Genomic DNA, 19,335 nt, shown 5'->3' on the forward strand with positions numbered 1-19,335 from the left:
CATTCCCAGATCGCCCTCCAGCTGATATCCTAGGCCTGGCTATGGACAACTGAAGGTGCCCAGGTTCCCTTGACCCAACCACTGCCATCACTAGCAGGGAGCCATGGGTAATTATGGTATCGGGGCAGCCCATCTCCTTCCTTGTGGACACTGGAGCCGCTTACTTGGTCCTGAAGAAGTACTGGGAACCAATCTCTCCTTTCAGTTTCCCTATTGTCGGGGTAGGGGAACAGCCTTGCCAGCCTTGCCAGCCTTGCCAGCCTTGCCGGACTCTATCACTTGTATTTTCAGAGGTGTTCCCTTGGCTCATTCCTTTTTAGTAATGCCAACCTGTTCAGTTCCCTTACTGGGAAGGGACTTTTTAGCCGAAGTGGGAGCTTCCATCTCCTTTACTCCTCCCATTCACCTGACCCCAAGCTCACCAGTGTCCTCTCTCCTCCTTCTCCCAGCTACCCTCCCAACCAGTTGTGACATGTTGCTTCCTTTACCAGCCTCTCAAGTGGACCCCCAAGTCTGGGATATCCAAAACCTCTCTGGTACTAGGTAAAAGATCCCCGGAGGGTATCTTCTGTCAGAGAGACCCCCTCCCAAGGAACAACGAGGCCATTCGGATGCAAACAGCAAGAGGCTTTTATTTTGATACACGGGTACCCGGGGCGAAAGTCACTCGAAAGGACTTTTTGCGCCCCCTAGGTAGGAAGCTGGGGTTTTTATAGAGTTTTTGAGCAGAAGCGTGGGTACAGAAGCAAGAGGCATGGTTACAGGGGGCTGATTGTTTACATGAGACCACGATTTGCGTCAAAGTTTGGCAGGGGCACCAAGATTCCAGGAACTGGGTGGTTGAGGGGGTTAGGATGACCCCTTGACGTGGCCCGCCACCTGTTATTTTGTTTTTCTCTATCTTAACTGAAACAGTCTCACAGATATCTATGAGGGTGATTAACACAAACTGTTTTTAGTATGACTGGGGCAGCCTGACCGCAGATATCCCAAGTGGGTGACACAGCTAGGTTTCTCAGTAATTTTCCAGTTCCCCACCTAGCCTACAGAGTTTCTCATAGCTATGTTTAACTTAGGGTGAGGCAGGGGTCTTTCACTAGGTACCATTCCCCTATGGTCATTAAGCTACAGGATCCTACCTGGTATATTACCCAATCCCTGGGGATGGGAGAAGTAGAGATGGTAATTTAAACACTCCTCTAAGTGTGGAGAGCTGCTTGTTTGTTATTTATCAAAAAAACATGTTTTCACCCTGACCTTCACCTTGAGTCAGAGAAAAGAGGAAGTTTCACCAAGTTCCTTAAAACTTGTTTGTGTGACCTTGGACCATATCTGCTATAGGGAAGTAGTTTCAGAAAACAAGTTTGGCAGTTCCATGAACTTCTTTCTTGTATTGATGTGACTTGCTTTAATTCTTTCAGGCCTCATTCCCCACTCAGGAACTCTGCCATTCTGTGGGTGAGCTCTGGCATTTAAGGTCATTTCCTCTCTGATACCCCCCTCCTCCTAAATAATACAAACCTGTCATTTTGTCTCCCACTTCAGACTCTGACCTTGGCCTACAAGCTTCTTAATGTGACCTAACCCAGCCGTTTTAGAGGTTGCTGGCTGTGTCCTACCTGGGGCCAACTCAGAACTATCACTGACAGCTTCTTTGATGATTCTGTCAAATAACCTTACTTCGCCATTCACTAACTGCCCTGACACTGATGTTGCCACAACCCCCTACCTTTTTCATATCACCGTCTTTGGCATGGCAAGCTGTTTCAAGACATCCAGGATACACTCTGTAGGAATGCTAAGTATGTTAAGTTTCTTAGAGTGTAATAAAACTATAATCCTTGATAGATCATCTCAACCCCAATGCCCTACTGCTAATAATACCCTGATCTTTGTGGCACTCAGGTCTGCCATCATCTGCATGTTGGTTGGTCAGGAGTTTGCATGCTACGCTCCTCTTCCCTGAGCTGGGGATGATAAATGAAAAGGAGTCCCTACCAATCCCGGTCATGGACTCAATAGTTGCCCAGCAGGATAAGAGGGCAATTCAAATTTCAAATCTTGCCCCTCTTGGTTGTTGCAGGAATCACAGCAGTTGTCAACACTGGGACAGTAGGACTAGCCACTTCACTAACTTTGTATTATCAGCTTTCTTCCCAGTTCATCCAGGACCTCCACAGCAAGTGGCTCAGACAATACTAACTCTCCAAGGACAGATAGATTCCTTGGCTGCAGTAGTACTTCAAAACCGAAGTGGATTGGATCTCCTCACAGCTAAAGAAGGTGGCCTTCTTCCAGAAGTAATGCTGTTTTTATGTCAACCAGTCGTATATAGTAAAAGACAAAAATCCAACAACTCCAGACAAATCTTCAAAAGCGAAGGGAACAGTTCGAGGCCTCTAGCTCTTGGGCCTTCTAGAACCTCATATGAAAATGGGTTCTTCTCTTCCTCATACCTCTTCTTGCTTGTCTTTCTGCTTTTGCTTTTTGTACCCTGCTTTATTGACTTCCTCTCTACATTCTTCCAACAACAAACAAATTCTCTAACTAAACCATTAATCAGTTACTCTTACAGGATTATCAACCTCTGCCCACAGAGACAGATGACAATGACCTTCCAATCAAACCTGATGGTGGGGACCAGCTATACCCTGATAGTGACAATGCCCCTAATCAGCAGGAAGTAACTTGAAGAGCAAAGGTCACCCCTATGTCCTCCCCACCATCACCCCTTCCTAGCTCCTCACTTTTTAATAAAACAAAAAGGGAGGAATGTTGGGATCTGTAAGCAGACATCTCTACAGCCAGCCCAAAGGGGCCTGACAAACCAGATATCAGGCATCTGTGAAACCACCTATGGACCACCTGAAGCCACCTGTGCATACCCTCTCTGGGTCACTGTATAAGAGGACTTGCACCACCACCCACCTCTCTCTCTCCTGCCCTGCCTAGAGACGGTCTTTGTGTCCCCTTCCCCCTTCCCTTAATAAACCTCCCAAATGGAGCCAGTCTCATGGCATGATTTGTGAACCCCCCATGTAGCTTTGCTGCACAATCCTAACACTCTGGAAAGTATTCATAGGCATAGACCAAAATGAAAAGCACCTACTCAGGAAAAAATAAAAAGACTGAAATTTGGAGCTACTAGGGAGCCAGCCCATGCTGTTCTCACTTGGGGCCGTTCTCTCTTTTGTCCAGGATGTTTTGAAGGCCCAGTAATTATGAGAAGCCTCACGTCGCAGAAGACAGGCATCTTTTGGAGTTGATAGCCCCCCAAACTAGATGCGCATTCCAGCATCGTGTTGTGCATAACAATTGCACAGATAATTTTGCCAATTAAGATGCAAAGTCTCAGAAAGCAGTCGGCAGCTTGACCTCCCTAGAAGTTCCTGGCAGATCCATCCCTCTGAGGAAGCTGCTGTCGGACTTGAACGTGAACTCAGCTCTGTGAACATAGTGTCCCCCCTTCTCCCTCCTCCCTCCTCCTGAAAACGATGTAAGCCTGCTGGTGGATTCAGCTGCCAAGGGATTTTACTTGGGACTACCAAGAGCCTAGCTGGGAACTGAGAGGATGGGAAAGACACCAAAAACCTTGCACTTACAAGTGTGCGAGGACCTAGGAAACTGTGCGCAGAGTGTTTTGCACAGTCTTGGAAGGACCTAGAACACCAGAGGACTGACACTGCGGAGCGTGAAGCCCTGGGCAAGCAGAAAGGAAAAATTGGGAGGGTTTTAAACTCCCTGAAGTTTGAATATTCTGCACACACATACACACCTGGGAAATGACAAAAAAACTTATGCTATAGTAATTAAGGAAGTCTCCTAACTGAACACACACTGAGCACAAAATTGAATTGACACAGGGCTGAACCCTAGGAAGCCAGGCTAAAATAATAATAATAATAATAATAAAAACATAGTTTTGTTTTTGTATTTAGTGAACAGAGCATGCTGGTTGCATACTACAAGAGTTAAGCCCAGGAAAGCCACTAAGTACATGGGTAACCGAGAAAAACCTTTCAAACAAAACAGAAAAAAAAAAAAAAAAAAAAAAAAAGCACACAAACACAAACCCCAGCACCCATAGCCTGGAAGGAAAGGACTATGGACCCTGTAGATATATGTTTCTAAGTGTCCAGTTTTCAGCAAAACATATGACACACACAATGAAACAGGAAAACGTTGTTTCCGTGCAGGAAATACACCCACAGATGTCCCTGAGAGTGCCCAAATGTTGGGTAAAGGAGTCAAAGAACTTCAGTCAGTTATTAGACATTTGAAAAGCCCATCAAACCATTCTTAAAGAGATAAACAAACGCTGGGAATGAGGTAGAGAGCCCACTTAGCATAAGGAAAGCTCTGGGCTCAACACCCAGCACCATTATAAAAAAAAAAAATACAAGAAATAATAAGAAAGACCTCTCACCAAATAAAAATGACCATAATGAGACAGGCAAAATAAAGGGGAAAATTATCAATTCTGGGGTTAAGAGAATAGTAGGTACAGTTAAAAATCCACGGGGAAGCCCAGCCACAAGTCTAAACCTGCGTAAGAGAGACTCAAGCACTTTTAAAGGATTAATAACAAGATGTCAGAGGCCATGCCAATCCCTGCACCCACTTTCCAGGTCCCCATCCCTGTGCACCAAGTATGTATATACTCCATCCTTGAGGTCATGCTTGGTCCTCGAGCCCTCTGATGCACCATGTGGGCTCTGTCTGTGAAGACAGAGGTCATGTGGCTCCCGTGCCTGTGTGTGTACTTCCCATGCCCCCATAGGGACCCATGATGTCAGAAGCCACCTACCACCCAGCCAACCAGAACCCTTAGGACTACCCCATCCAGGCGTCAGTACCAAGTACCATGACTAAACCTCAAGCAGCACCTAACTGAGCCAAAGCCAGCTAAGTGGGGAGAATATCAAACACCAATGCAAATGCTCACTCACTGCAAATGTGCCAGGAGGACTCAACCAACGAACCAGCCTCAGATGCACGATTCCCATAGAAAAACCAGAAGTAATAGGGAAAGCCAGAATGACACACCCCTCCATGTATTTCCAGTCTTGTAGCAATGGCCCCCAAATGGGAGCAAATTAGATGAAATTATAAACAAAGAACTCAAATGAGCAATCACACATGTATTCAAAGAATTGAAAGGATAACAAGCCCCTGAATAAATTCTAAGGGAACACAAACAAACAGCTGAATAAGACAAGGAAATAAACTCAGGATATGAAAATAGAATTCAATAAAGAGAAATTCTGATGAAAAACCAAGCCAAAATGATTCAGGAAATGAGGATTTCAGTGCCTGAACGAAAAAGCTCAGTTGAAAGCCTCAGCAAGAGGCCCAAGCACAGCACATGTGGAGAACTGCATATCAGGGCTTGAAGACAGAAAAAGGAATTTATCCAGCCCAGGTCAAATGTTTAAACAACATAAGTTTTAAACAACATAGGAAAGAATAAACAGAGTATTTGGGACATCATTAAAAAAATAAAATTTTGAAGTTATGGGCATAGAAGGAAAAAAGAATCCTAGGCCAAACTCATGGACAATATTTTCAATACAATTGTAGAAGAAAAATTCCAAACTCTAGAGAAAGATAGAGGTCTATGCCAGCCAAAGAGACACACACAGAAATTAAATCTACAGGGCTAGACAAGAATCTCCCCACACTATACTATACCTAAACATCAACTGTACATCAGGAGATATATTGAAAGCTGCAAGAGAAGGCTCAAGTTACACAGAAGGCAGGCACAGCAGAAGAACAGCTGATTTTTCAATGGGGACTTAAAAGCCAGAGGGTCTTGGGATGATGTATTTCGAGCTGCCAACCCAGACTAATGCATCTGAAAAAATTATCTGTTGTAATAGAAGAAGAAAGAAAAGCTTTTCATGATAAAAGCAGGCTAGAGGAATTTCTGGCCACCACGCCAGCTCTGTAGAGGATACTGGAAGGAATACTTTCGACTGAATAAAAGGATAAACACTTCTAAGAGGCTACAGGGGAGAGAAGAAATGACACCGGGATAGTTGGTGGGTTAGCGAATCACTAAAAGCTAGGAAAGGCAACCAAATGTTCAGAATTAGTACACGACTTCCAGTAACATCTCTGAATAGTAATGGTCTCAGTTGCTCAATCAAGAGACACAAGCCAGCAGCCTGGACCAGAAAATAGCGTCTTTCTTTGCACTGCCTCCGAAATACATACCTCACCATCAAAGACACTATGTTAGAGTGAAGGAATGGAAAGCAGTATTCCAAGCAAATGGAACCAGGAAATAAGCAGGCGTCATAAGCAAATGGAACCAGGAAATAAGCAGGCGTCATTTAAAAACAAAACAAAACAAAACCTTTTAATTGATTATTTTGAGTTTCACATCATGCACCCCAGTCCCACTCATCTCTCTGTCCCTTCATATTTGCCATCTACTATTTGCAGCTCTCCCTCTCCCCAAATAACATACACACACATACCAAAGCATAGAAAACCTCTCGTTATGGGAACTGTAGTATGTTGTGGCATAACCCTCTCTCCACACATCTTCACTTGCAAATATTTTGAATCATTGGTCTGGTTCAAGGTCTCTGGCTTCTGTGACACCATCAATATTGGATCCTCGTCGGGACTCCTCCCAGTTGTTGCCCTGTGTCATTGAGATCCTGCAGCATTGGATCGGAAGAACCTGCCCTTTTACGCACAGGTGATGATGTAGATTTGGGGATGGGCCAACTCGGAGTCCTGGATCTGGTAGCTGAGCTGGTCAGCCAGCTGGCTCTCCCTTATCTGTGCCACCATTGGGAGCTCTCCAGCACTGCTCTGGCTAGGCCACCCGATGCGCCAGAGGCAGGAGACGACATCAGCTCTCCCACTCTCATGCTCTCTGGCCAGTTCATCCCCACCTATGCCTCCAGAGCCAGATCCACTGTGCTGCACAGTCAGGGCATGGGGCCCACTCTCCCAAGTGCTGCAGCCAGTAAGGGGCTGTGCCGGGCTCCAGCTCTCACACCCAGGGGACTAGCTCACCCGCTCACCCGGTGTCACTGTTTGAATATAATACAAAATAGACTTCAAACTAAAACTAGTTAAGTAAGGTCATTTCATGCTTACTAAAGCGCAATCGAGCAAGAGGACATTACAATCGTAAAAATACATGCACATAGATGGAATAGATTTTATAAAATAAATGTTACTATATAGAAAGTCACAGATTAAACCCATACAGTAATATTGGTGACTTCAACACCCCACTCTCACCATAAGATGTATCCTAAAGAAAAAAAGCATTCAGAGAAGCATTTCAGTTAAATGGCATTATAGATCAAATGGACCTACCAGGTATTTATAGAGCACCCCACGTAACAAAAAAAATACACATCCTTCTCAGCAATCCGTGGGACTCTCTCTACCACAGAGCACGTGCTGGGAGACAAACAACTCTCAATAAACAGAGAAAAGTTGAAGCAACTTGTATTCTATGCACAAGCCCCAGGGCAGTGGAATGAAGATCAAAACCAACAGCAAGAGAGATCACAGAAAATATACAAGCATGTGGAGATTAAATGGCACAGTAATTAATTGATAATTAATTAATGTGTTTGAGCCTGTGTATACCTGCTATGGCAGCTGTGTGGAGGTCAGAAAACAGCTTGCAGGCTTAGAGGCAAGTGCCCTTACCTACTGAGCTCTTTCGCCAGTGACACTGAATGGTGATTTTGAAGAAATCAAAAAGAAAATTAAATTTCTAGAAGTGAATAAAAATAAAAACACAGTATACCAAAGTTTATGGGATAAAAATAAGGCACTCACTCCAGAGAGGGAAGCTCATAACTCTAAGTGTCTATACTCAAAACAGCAAAAAGCTTAAAAAATATTTTTTTATATTCCAGCCTTTTTTAAAGTCATTTTGTTTATTTACTTTATATATAGGAAGTGCTCTATTTGAATGGTCACCTGCATGCCAGAACAGGGCATCAGATCACATTATAGATGGTTGTGAGCCACCATGTGGTTGCTGGGACCTGAACTCGGGAACTCTGGAAGAGTAGACAGTGCCCTTAACCACTGAGCCATCTCTCCAGCCCTCAAAAAAATATATAATTTAATGATGCATGTCAGGGCCTTGGAAAAATGAGAATAAATCAGACTCAAGACAAGGGAAAATACTGAGAACAAGACAGAAATTAATGAAATAGACAAAAAACAATAAAGAGAATCAATAAAATGAAAAATAGGTTTTATCAAGAGCCTACCATAGAGAGTCTCTAAAAGATTCTACCTAGCAGTGTATCAAAGCAGATGCTGAGATTCATAATCAAACCTTGGGCAGAGTGCAGGGAAGCATATGAAAGAAGGGAGAGTTAGTAAAACCTGGAGAGGACAGGAGGGCCACAAGGACCAAATATATCTTGGCACAGGGGTCTTTTCTGAGACTGATTCTCCAACCAAGGACCATGCATGGATATAAACTAGAACCCCTGCTCAGACGTAGCCCATGGCAGCTTAGCATCCAAGTGGGTTTTCCTAGTAAGGGGAACAGGGACTATCTCTGACATGAACTCAGTGGCAGGCTCTTTGACCTCCCCTCCCCCCACTGAGGGAGGAGCAGCCTTGCTAGGCCACAGAAGAGGCCACTGCAGCCAGTTCTGATGAAACCTGATAAACTAGGGTCAGATGGTGAGAGATCAAAAGATTAAAAATCAGCAGTTATTATTAAAGTTTAAGGCCTGAACTAAGGCTAGCTGGGTGGAGAAGTCCAGTAATGCCCTGAGGGGGAGAACCTGCTTTACTGCATTCTTTCCCCACCCACTAGAGATACAGTTGCTAGGAAACTGGCCCATCCCCCTAGGGAGGGACACCAGATCATTATTGGTTTGGGGGCCTTCCTATAGCCAATCAATTCAAAATGCAACATTTTGACCAATAGATTCTTGCTAGGCGGGAATTGCCCCTGCCTTGGGCATACTGGAAGGGACCAGAATCTTTAAATCACCCAACTAACCGGAGCACAGGGCTCTTGGTTCTCATTGCTTCGGCAGTGGGGGTGTGTGGCCCAAGCTGCAGCTTGTAATGATTTATAATAAAAAGAACCTCATGTATTTGCAGCAGAGTCTATTTATTCCTGGTCTTTTGGGGTTCACGAACTGGGCAGAACAATGGAAGGGGAGGAGGACCTCCCCTATCAGTGGACTTAGAGAGGGACATAGAGGAGATGAGGGAGGAAGGGTGGGATTAGGAGGGAATGAGGGAGGAGGCTACTGCTGAGATACAAAGTAAATAAACTGTAATTTATATAAAAATAAAAATTAAAAAAATATTATTATACTTTGAAAAAATAGGTTTTATGAGAAATAAATAATGTTGAAAATCTCTTAGCCAAATTAAGAAAAAGAAAAGACCAAACATTAACAAAATAAAGATGAAAAGAGAGACATTACAACAAATACCAATGAAATTCTTAAAATGATGACATACCTTAGAAACCTAAATTCTACTAAGTTGGAAACTTTAAAACGAATAAATTTCTAGTTGTACATGATCCATCAAAGTTAACACAGGACAAAATACTTTTAAAAGATTTGTGGTAAGCAATGGTACTGAAACTGTAATAAAAACTTCTAATTACAATAGCCCAGGCCCAGAGGGATTCACTGCAGAATTCTATAGACCTTTAAAGAGGAGCTGGTGATAGTACATCTCAAATTATGCCATTAAACGAAAAAGGAAACTACTCCCAAATGTTGTTTTTTTTTTAAAGTAAGTGGTAGTATTTTCCTAATTCCATAACCAGAAAAAGATATAACAACAAGAAATAAAATCATAGACCAATCTCCTTGGTGAATGTAGACACAAAAAGTTTCAGTAAAACACGAAGAAACTAAATTCAAAAACATAAAGATAACTCAGCATGACCAAGTTGGCTTCATTCCAGGCACACAGGAATGGTTCAACATAGTAAATCAATAAGCGTAATTCATCACATAAATGGACGAAGCACAGAAATCACACAGTCAACTCAACAGATGCAGAAAAGGCCTTCGACAAAATACAACATCCCTTCATAATAAAAGTACTGTAGATATTAGGTATGAAAGGAAGAGAGTTCAACATACTAAAGACTATCTGTCACAAACACACAGCCAACATCATGATAAATGGAAAAGCCTAAAGCATTTTTCACAAGATCAGGAATAAGACAGGTTGCCCATTTTCTCCAATTCTATTCAGTTTAATGCTTAAAGACTTCAGCATAGCAATGAGACAAGAGAAGGAAATAACAAGGGTATGAGTAGGGAAGAAAAATCATCAGGAAAACAATCTCATATGCAATACTGCCCCCTAAGAGCATTGCAGTAAACCCGAGGAACCGAAAAACCTGTAAAATAAATGTCCAAACACTGACGGCAGAAGTTGAGAAACACACTGGATAGAAATGCCCCCCTCCGAAACAGAACAACTAATATTGTGAAAATGACCATCCTGCTAAAAGCAATATTCAGATCCAGTACAGTCCCACCCCCACCCCCCAAAAAAAAATCCCAGTGCCTTTCTTCACAGAAACAAAAATAAAAATAAATGTTATATGTAGGCACAAAAGACCAAGGGTATTCAATGAGGTCCTGAATAAAAAGATCACTTGAAAAAATATTATCATCATTGATTTCAAATCATACTGCAGAGGCACAGTAATAAAAAGCATGGCACTGGCACACAAAGCAGGCACTTAGCTCACTGGCAAACACTAGATTATCCAGATATAGCTCCATACAACTGCAGCTACCCAACCTTTGCCAAAGATGGCAGAAATAGACATTAGGGGGAAAACAGCATCTTCACTAAATGGTGACGGTGATAGGAAAACCAGATACCTACATGCACCAAACCAACTTCAAAACTCCAAGGACCCCAACATGAGGCTCAGACTTCTCAAACTGCTACTGCAAAAAATGGAGAGTGCATTTTAAGACACAGGCATCAGAGTTCCTGGAACTGGAGTTACAGACGGTTGTGAGCTGCCACATGGGTGCTGGGTACTGACACTAGGTCCTCTTCAAGAGCAGCAGGTGCTTCTAACCACTGGGTGTCTCTTCAGCCCCAGAATTGTTTTCCAAATTCCATTTTTTAGGTTTTTCCTTATACGTGTATAGAAATAGGATTGATTGCTGTGTACTGATAGGTATCCTGCGACCTTGCTGAATGCATTAAATAAGCTCTAATAGGGTTTATGAGTGGTTCTTTATTCTCTTTACAGTTCAGTTCCTTAGCCCGTCTTTGTTATTCAGGGTTCTCAACCCGTGGGTTTGCAAGCCATTTGGAGGTTGAATGACTCTTTCACTAAAGTCGCCTAAGACTATAGGAAAACAGCTATTTCCATTATGATTCATAACAGCAAAATTACAGTTATGAAGTAGCAATAAAAATAATTTTATGGTTGGGGATCACCACAACATGAGGAGCTGTATTAAAAGGTCACAATATTAGGAAGGTTGAGAACCACTGTTCTAGAGGAACAGAACTGCTAGAATGAATGAATGAATGAATGAATGAATGAATGTGTGTGTGTATATTTTACATATATATTCATTGTAAAATACACACATACACGTATGTTGGGGTTTATCAGGAGTTTATCAGAGTGGCTCACAGGCTGTGGTCCAGCTAGTCCAACAATGCCTGTCTACCTACAGAAGGTCCAAGAATCCAGTGGCTGTTCAGTGTGTGGGGCTGGATGATTCAGCTGGTCTTCCGTATCTGCCGGGATCCTGAAGAAGTAGGCTCTAATGCCAGTGAAGAAATGGACTTGCCAGGGAAAGTGAGGGCAAGCAGGCAAAGAGCAAAAAGCTTCCTTCCATTTCCTTTATACAGGATGCCAGCGGAAGGTGTGTCCCAGATTAAAGGTGGATCTTCCCACCTCAAAACATCTGTACTAAAGGCGGGCCTCCCCCAGCCTGCTCTAGGACAGCCAAGAATACACAGAGAAACCCAGTCTTGAAAAACAAAACAAAACAAAAAGGTGGGTCTCCCCACTTCAGATGATTTAAATAAGGAGGAAAAAAAATTCCTCACAGCCGCTTGGGTTTTAGTTAATTTCAGATGTGGTCAAGTTGACAACAAAAATAGCCATCACATGCTTAGGGGTATTTGTTTCTTTGGTGTTTAATTTCTTGAGTTCTTGTATAGTGTAGACACCAATTCTCTATCAGATAAACGGCTTTTATATCAGGGTAATGCAATACTCATATAAAGAATTTGGGAGCATTACTTTTTTCTATGTTACGGAATAATTTCAGGAATATTGGTGTTAGTTCTAGTAGAATTCAGAAGTGAATCCATCTGAACCTGTGTTTTTAACTGTCTGACTTCGTTTTATTATTTCAATGTCATTTCTGGTTATAGATCTATTTGAATTGTTTATTTCATCGTGGTTAAATTTTTGTATGCTGTATACATACATCTGTCAATTTAAGTTGTCCAAGTTAGCAGTGTAAAACTTTCCAAAGTATGTCCTCATGATTTTCTCAATTCATTGGTGTCTTTTCTAATCTCTCTCTTCACATCTCTAATTGTATTAATTTGTATGTTATCACTTTCTTTCGTTTGGTTTGCTTATCATTTCAAAGAGTCAACTAACTCTATGTTATAGTGGTTGTGAATAGAGCAACAACAGGCGTGGTTGTGCACGTGTCTCTAGGATGCTATGGATTCCTTGGAGTATATGCACAGGCGTGGTAGAGCTGGAGCAGTTGGCACATCCATTTCTCATGTCTTGAAAAACTTGAGATTTCAGCTACTTCAAGAGTGAATAAGCTTTCCCCCTACCCCGCATGCTCCCCAGTACTGTTATTATTTGTTTTCCCGATGGAAGCCACTGTGCTGGGGTGAGATCAAATCTCAAAATAGTTTTAATTTGCATTTTCCCTGATGACTGAGGTTGTAGAACACTAAAAATATTTAGCAATCACTCGTATTTCTGCTTTTGAAAGCCCTCTGTTTAATTCCCTAGTCCACTTTTAGACTGGGTTGTTTGTTTTGTGCTGAAGGGTTTTTAAGTTCTTTTTATATTCTATTCCCCTATCAAATGCATAGCTGGTCAAAAGAAATCTCCCTTCTTTGTGAGATGTCTCTTTACTCAGACAGTTTCTTTTAAAGTACAGGTTGTAAGATTTTATAAGGTCCCATTTGTTGATGTACTTTTTGAAGAACTGCACCCTGTTTAGAAAGTCCTTATCTATGTGCATGTGTTCAGACTTGTAATAACTTCTTGAAGGATTACCTGATGGAGAATGAAGAAACCTTCAGCTCCTCTGAACATTTTTACTTTTCAGCCTACTTATCAGATATTACAATAGCTGAACCTGCTTTTCTCTTTTCTAGTTGCTTTTTCCAATACCTTTTCCATCTTTCTACTCTAAGATGGTGCATATTGTTCATGATAGAGTGTGTTCTTTGGAGGTAAAAGAAAGAAAGACAGAAACATGTTTCTTAATCAAATCTCTGTCTTTTCATTGGAGGGACTGAGATCATTAACATCTAGAGTTACTAACAGATAGCCATTAATTTCTGTCATTAATTTTTTTTTCAGTCTTTTCTTAGACATCTTTGATTCATTGTCCTGGGACTGCGGCCTATCTGGTGTGTCCACACCATTCTTTTACTGTTGAAGTATTCCTTCTGCTATCCTCTGTGGAGCAGAGAGCTGGTTCGGTGCTCATAAACTCTTTATTGTGGGGATTTCTTTTCTTGTCCTGTCCTTTTAGCGTTCTGTAGACTTCCCGTACATATAGAGAACATCTTGTTCTCTAGATTTGGGAATTTTTTTTTCTAAGATTTTATTGAAAATATTTTCTATGCCTTTGGTGTGGATTCTGCTTCTTCTTGTCCATAATTACAAGATTTGGTCTTCCATGTGTCCCAAAGTTTTTCCATGTTCTGCTCGTATTTCTTAAAATTCCTCATTAACCTTTACTGGATGATGCAACCCTCCACCTTGTCCTCAAGTCCTGACACTGTTCTCACACTACACTGTGCTGACGAGGATTTCCACTGAGCTTTTAGTTTGGCTTATTGAGTTTTTAATTTCAAGCATCATTTTGGCACGTTTTTTTCTTCAGTAAGTTTATCTCTATTGAATTCTATTCTCATATTTTGGATTGACTTCCTTATCTCATTCAGATCTGTGTGTTTGTTCTTTTGGAGTGCATTCATGTTTTCTTTGAGTTGCTTGAGCATAGTTATAAATATTCTTTGTAACTTCTTTGTCTCATTGGGATCCATCACCAGTGGAACGAATGTTCTTTGTAGAAAATGTGCTATCTTGATTTTTTGAGTTGTTTTTTCCCTCTGTGCTGGGACTTGCATACTTAAGTTAGTTAGTGTGTTTTTCTTTCTTTCTTTCCTTTAAATGTTATTTTAAAATTCACGTCTCCTTTCTTCTTTCAGTGTGAGGGGGCATTTACAATGTTCAAGATAGGACTAAAATGTAGTTGGTTTCCTGCCTATATCCATGGAACCTCCTGCATCTGCAGGCCTTCCTTTGGTGTGTTGACCGTCCTCCCTGAGGCCCCTGCATCTGTGGGCCTTCCCCTGGGGCCATTTAGCCTGTTCTCCTGGCCTGCAACTTCTGCTTCCATGAGTTGAGGAACTCTCTGCAGATGTGGCCCTCACCCTGGATTAAGCCTGTGTCCATCCTGTGTCCATAGCTTGTCCTGCTGCAGCAGTGGTTGTCAGAACTAGCTGAATGTCTCTAGGCCTTAACGAGGATCAGATACAGTCTCTACTCTGTAGCCACAGCTTCTGCTCTGTTATATGACCTTGGGAGTGGCCTTCCAATGCTTGCAATGGACAGAACCTTCCTGAGCTATGGGGGAGTAAGTTTCTTTTCCTTTCCAGGCCTTGTATGCCAGGGTGCTGCTTGACTGTCTGGCCTAGGGTGAACCTCTGTGCTTCTGTTGTACCCATGTTGGTGCCCATATGCCATGTCTAGTGCCTGGCTTGTAGTCATGTCCTAGAACTGAGAAAAAGGAGCTTTGGAACTTGAGTGGCTTTTTCTTAGCCTAGAAGACCTCACTGAAGAGTGGGGAAAGAAAGCCAGTGTGAGGCCAGCTGGAGTCAGAGCAGGGCTGGAGTGGTCTTGCCGAGGGCTCTCTGTCTACTGATGCTCTTCTACCAACAAGTCTCCCTGGGCCTTGCATGAGCGGTACCCTGTGATGCCTTGACCACAGTCCCTACAAACATTCCTGGTGATGATGGTTGTGATTTGAATCAGGAATTTCCTCATAGGCATTTAAACTTCTGGCCTCTGACTGGTGGCATTGTTTGGGGAGGTTTCAGAGGTCCCATCTAGGGAAGGCAAGAACATCCCAAGGAACATACAGTCTCACTCTATTCCCAGTTTTCTCTCTGCTTCATGACTGCTTGATTGAGGTGACCTGTAAGCTTCTTGCTTCTGCAATCATGTTTCTCTGCCATGATGGACTCAACCTTCTGGAACCATAAGCCTAAATAAACCCTTTCTTCTGTAATTTGCCTCAGTCATGGAGTTTTGTCACAGCAACAAAAAGTTAACAGGAGGCCAATGTACTGTCTTCATTGTCTTTGTTTCCATGTCTGCAACAACCATGCTCCCATGCTACAAACACGCACACACTTCCGTTTTCTCTGTCTGTTCAGTGTTAACGTGATGGCGCTGCCTGCTTGATCTAGCCTGCTCTGTGCAATCCTTTCTGCCTCCCCTCCTAGTCCACTCTATTCTACCAATCTCTGTGACCCCCTTGTGCTCTGGCCTGTGCTCTAGGGTATCCATCCATTCCCCCCTGCTAAATTTGCTTCATCCAGTCTATCCCTTTAGTCCTCCTACCCCTCTGGGTTCTGTTTTGCCTCCCGTGTACAGCCTCACTGACAGACACTTGGCATTCAAAATGGAAGGTGCTGTACAAAGATCCACCCTGCGAGCCCCTTCCCTGAGTCCCCCTCCCTGTGATCAGCTTTTTCAACCAACACCCTCATGAGCTCATGTTTGAAAAAGTCAACAACTGTGAAGGGAAAGCAGGCTTGTCTCCTTGATAGCTCCCAGATCCCCTTCTGATCAACTTCCCATCCTCAGAATGCTCTGTGAGACCTTAGCAAATATCCACCCTGGCGCCAGCTGGCACCCTGCTTCATTGTGACTGTGATGTCCCAACAGGCCATGCTGCAATTTGTTGTGGGGTGGGAAGGGGTCCTTAGAGCCTTACTTCCCTGTTCTCTTTCTCAGGAAGAAGATTCCTGGGAAGGCAACTTGAGTGTCTCTTATCTACTTCAGCCTCCCACCCCTCTGTGGTGACCATAAAAGAGTAGTCACAGCCTTTGAAGGCTATGCTGAGAAGATTTATGGAGCCCAGGAGTTCAAGGCCAGCCTGGCTGCGGTGATCTTCCCATCTCAATTACTGGAATAATAGTATAGAAACAACAGATTCCCAAAAGCAGACGTCAAGGCCTCAGCCCAGCACCCTAGCATTTGGCTGCCATAGAATAGGGTACAGCAAGAGTTTGAGAAAAGCTTACTGCCTGTGTTTCTGTTTCCTCTGTTGTTGCAAAAATCTGTTTGAGAATCCAGGATCGAAGGCTAGATTTTGGATAGTCATTTTCCTTTGCATATACGCATGTAGAGGTGCTCTCCCAAAGAGATCATTCTGATTATCTCATGATGATTTGTTTCACTTGAGGACATATTTTCATGTCAGTACATGAAGATGAACTGCATTTTCACTGGCTGCATAATGTTTTATTGTGTGGACACTTTATTTTGGGCACTGGCTCCTCTGTTGAAATTTTGGAGTTTTTATTTTATTTCACTCTTTGCCAAAAGTGAGTATTCATAGCCACCTACCCTCATGTGCCTGCTCCAGTGGTCATTTCTGAGGAGAGCAGCCACATTAGTGAGTTCTCCATTGTTGTAATAAAATACCTTGACAAAGAGCAAGTTTTTGCCTTTTGACTCATAGTTCCTGACAGGACACAGCTCACCATGGCAGGGAAGGCATGGCAGCAGGAGCATGAGGTTATCACAACGCTCAGAGAACCTGCAGGTCATGTCCGTCTCCCACCCAGGAAGCAGAGAGAGTGAGAGCAGGAAGAGAGGCTGGCCTCTTCTGGTGACAGACTTCTCCCAGTGTGGCTACATCTCCTGAAGACACCATAAGTTCCCTAAAGAGTACCACAGACTGGGCACCAAGTGTGCCTATAGGCCACTTTGTAATCAAACCACAAGAGCGTTCTTAACAGTATCACGGCTCAGTTAAGGAATAAGCTTAATTGAAAGTGCATTCGGGGGCCAGTGAGATGGATCAGCAGCTGAAGGCACCAGGCCTGATGACCTGAGTTTGATCTTTGGGATACAAACACATATACACACACTATAAAATACATGTTAATATAGAAATACAAATACTGAGAGCTATCAAGTTACCCTTCAACACAGCCTTTTAATCAGCCTCTAATAGTCTGGCTACAATGATCTTTCTAAAGTTAATTTGATCATTATAAACATTTAATATCTAGGTCCAGAGAGATATTAGTAAGTGCTGCATGTGTGGGGACCAATTCCCAGGTGGCAGAGCCAGACATAGGAGTTTCTATGATGGCCTGTCTCAACAGCAGCTGCCTAGCTTTTGGATCCCAGGAAGGCTACTCACTTCTCACCTCAGCAGGCCAGCTGTGGCTCCTTAGTACTCTGTCTACAATCCACGGGCATGGGGAGCCATTCTGCCTCAGCCCCAACCCTCTGGACACAGCAGTGGGTCTTAGGGTGGGCTTCTCTGCTGACTATCATTATAGGAACAGCCCCCACAGGGGCAACAAATTGCTTGCACCACCTGGTGGGAAGATTCAATTTTCACCTGGGAAAGGAGAGGGTGGAGGGAAATATTGTCTCTGACAGGCCAAGTGGTACTTCTGGTCTAGCTGTGGCAGAAGTGGCAGAAGTGGTCTCCCTCCTAGCCCTGCCAATGGCAGCAGTGTTGTCAGGGCCTGTGAGCAGCTGACTTTCCCATTCCCATCACTGGGGTCACGCGACGCACTTTCTTTTTAGCTGTTCCCATCTGAAAATGAACGGGTCTCATACTCTGCAGGCCCCGACCTCTCACCCTGCCCTACGTTAGAATACACATCTGTCTGCAAAACTGGCATGCTTGCTCTATGTTGGGCAGTGGGCTGGTGCAGGGTATCAGTCAGGAGGCTGGTCTTGAGAGGTCAAATCTGCCAAGACATCTCCATGACAAGGCGTCTCCAGAACATGAGCACATGGCAGAGTTCAGGCAGCCATAGGGCTCTGGGAAAGTGTATCTGGCTCCGGCCACATGCTGTCACTTGTTTATCCAAGAGCAGTGATAGTTATAGTTCAGAATCCATGGGAGGTCGGTTTCAGACCCCAGCTCCACAGATGCTCACATCCCTTATAAATGTGACATTGTTTTTCAAATAGGAGATGACAGCTGGAAAATTCCCAAATGGCCACTCAAGCCCTAGGCTGAACTGTGGAGTCCATGAGGCTTGCTGGTGTGGGCATGGGAATGCACAGGAATGTTGCCCATTTGCAGTTCTGAGCCAGGCAGAGAGGGTGGGGCTGTTTGCTGTCATTGGAAAGAAGAGCGATGGGTGTTCAGGGTCTGAGGCGGGGAGAGTTCTTTGGTTTACCCTCTGAAGTCTGGGTCATGGAATTTGGTAGGTTGGTCTCCCTCCCCTTTGGGAGGGGAGTGCCATCTTCCATTTGAGTGTTTAGGTGGCCCTACTTCTAATGAATGGAGCCCTTGTGGTTGGTAACAATTAGCTTAAGAATGAGGTCTTCAGAAATGTGACCAAAAAAAAAAACAGAGACTCTTAAGAGGGATTGATTTCAGCTCATGGTTTCAGAGTAGCCCACAGTCCCCTGATGTTCTGTAGATTCTGGGCTTAGAAGGCAGAGCATCATGCCAACAGGTATGTGTGTGTGTGTGTGTGGTGTGTGTGTGTGTGTGTGTGTAGGGTGGCTTACACTTCACAGTGGCCAGGAAGCAGAACAGTAACTGGGAGATACTTCCTTGACCCAGGCCCTACCTTCCCCCATTCTACCACCTCCACCTCCCAATGGCTGGTTCATATTAGAATCCATCAGTGCCCTCAATTACTCCTTAGGTCAGAGTCCTCAGAAACTCATCCACTCTGGGAAATCCCACACATGATGCTCAGAGATTGGCTTCACTGACACCCTAGGCATCTTTAGTCCTGTCAAGTTGGTCAATCAAGCCACCATCTAGTCTGTCCTGACCCTTGAGAGGTAGACATAGCAGGCACTTAGTTTCTCTGTGTGTA

The sequence above is a fragment of the Psammomys obesus genome, unplaced genomic scaffold, assembly GCF_907164565.1.
Source record: "Psammomys obesus unplaced genomic scaffold, mPsaObe1.curated_primary_1811, whole genome shotgun sequence".
NCBI lineage: Eukaryota > Metazoa > Chordata > Mammalia > Rodentia > Muridae > Psammomys > Psammomys obesus.